Source organism: Ornithorhynchus anatinus, chromosome 20 (assembly GCF_004115215.2).
Source record: "Ornithorhynchus anatinus isolate Pmale09 chromosome 20, mOrnAna1.pri.v4, whole genome shotgun sequence".
Taxonomy (NCBI): Eukaryota; Metazoa; Chordata; class Mammalia; order Monotremata; family Ornithorhynchidae; genus Ornithorhynchus; species Ornithorhynchus anatinus.
Genome location: NC_041747.1, coordinates 5,757,626 through 5,760,008, shown reverse-complemented (window position 1 = coordinate 5,760,008; position 2,383 = coordinate 5,757,626).

Below are 2,383 nucleotides of genomic sequence, written 5' to 3'. Positions count from 1 at the left end.
GGTTTCTATATTGATCCCATCACCATTTGGGAACTCCTCAGGTCAACAAACTGGCCGTGAAAGCCCTACCTCTATTGAACCTGTTTCCATCCTCCCCTTGGCCCTCCACCCTGGGTTCAGAATGATGAACAGCTACAGTGAATACTCAAAGTGGTGCTCTTTTGCACGGCTATTCGGTTAAGGTAGATGTTAATTTCCCCCCTTAGCTTGGAAACTATTGGAATTATCCTTCCACTTCCAGAGTTCATAAAGGCGCAGTACCCTTCAGGCTTGGCTTCCAAGATGGCTAAAATGGAACATATATTTTTTACAAGACTGATCGCTTTTAAGAGAGTAGTTTCCACAATCTGGAAAAAAAAAGTTGTTTGTTTCAGCAGAGAGCCTAAATTTCCCACAGCATTTCTTGTCCAAGAAAATGTGCCCCAAGACGCTGGAATGAAAAATGTATTTCATACTGTAAAATGCTTTGTTTCCCAGAAAACAGTTATCAACTATCTAAGCAGGGGCCTGGGGGAGCCGAGATACCCCGGGATAAGCCCGGTCAACATATGGACAAATTCTGGGTTTCTCATTTTCTACCACTGAACTGTGTCCTACAGTCCTGCGGCTGGCTTTTCGGCAGGAAAGTTTGATGCGGGAATGTCTGCAAGGGGTTGAATCTCTTTCTCCAGACATTCTGTGCAGTAGTTTGGTCTAGAGGGAAAAGTACAGAAATATCCTTACGGCCCCATGCGCTGAATAAGGAGACAAAAAACCAAAAAAACCTCAGGCTGTTATAACGCTACAAGCAACCAGAGAAGCCTTGGGGACCGAGGTGAAACCTGCTGCCAGATCATTTTTACAGTTCAGCCCTTTCATTTCAAACTTCTTCGATCGTTCCCCCACCCTCCAACCCCGCTGCACAAACACACCCAAGGCCTGAAGGGGTCCAAGGGAAATCACTTGTTTCTCCTACTAAAATCTGCACTGCAAAAAGAAAAAAAAAGTCTCAGTTTGAGCTGGATTTTGTTCACTCGTGAAAGAGATGACAATAAAGCTTATTTTCAGCAGATTCAGGTTGGTTTGTTTAATGAAACCCAAGAGATTTTCTTCCAATAGTTTAGATCAAGTTGGGAATGTGAAAACGATCACAGCTGGAGAGTCTGGCCGCGATGGCACATGGCAGTCGAGAAAGGAGCTGCTCTTTTTGAGCAAAACTCATGTACATCAATCAAATGATAGTTATTGCACACGTACTGTGTGCTGAGTGTTGTGCCAAGTGCCTGAAAAAGTGCAGTATAATGGAACTGGGAGACGTGTTCCCTGCTCACGAGGAGCTTCCACGCTAGGGTGGGAGACAGACATTTAAAATAAATGAGGGGTCTGTACACATGTGCTGTGGGGCTGGGGGTGGGGTCAGCAGCAAGTGTTTAAAGGGTACAGGTCCATGTGTAGGGGTGACACGGAAGGGAGAGGGAACAGGAGAAATGAAAACTTAGTGGGGTAAGGACTCGGAGCTGTGATTTTTGGAAGGCTTTGGAAGCTCAGAAACATGACAGGCCAAAGGAGTGTGTGTGTCTGTATGTAGAAATCATTAAGTGATATGCATTAATCCTACCACTGTTAGGAGTTGTGCAAGCAAAGAAAACCGATACACGTTGTTAGTTTACAATCTAAAGCAGATGGGTCGAGCGCAACTGTGGGCTTCCAAGATTCAAAACATTCGACCAAAGCAACATAAATATATATTTTAAAATGTAAAAAAAAAAAAAAGCCCAACACAGTTAACTATTAGGATGGCAGCATGGTCTGCTGGGTAGAACATAGGACTGGGAATCAAGAAACTCAAGTTTTAGTCTAGGCACCGACACTTGCCTGATAAGTGATCTTGACCAAGTCATTTAACATCTCTGTGCCTCTCAGTTTATCCATCTTTAAAATGAAGAATAAAATGCCCCTCAGACTGTAAGGCCTGTGGCCAAGGATTATGTCCCATCTCATTATTGTAGATCTACCTCGGCGGCTCTCAGATAGAAAATGTTCAATAAATATTTCTACTGTACTTAAATAATTTAACTAAATACCAAAAAAAGACTATTCATTAAAATTAAATATTTGTCATTTGTGCATTTAAAATAATTGTCCTCTGCATACATTAATTTGATGCTCGAGTCCAGACACTTCAGCGCATCAGCTCTAACTGCCAAACTTAAAGTCTTACACTACCTGCTACTTGCCCTACTTGAGTCTAACAAAGCCACCTGCGTGCTAAGCAGAATGTTATTTCAAAAAAAAAACCCAACAAAAAACACAGCTTAGAAAGTCAGAGAAGTCTTGAAATAGTCTTAGAAAACTGAACAGCCTTAGAAAAGCTCCTCTGTAATAAATGAGCATAAGGAAGAGA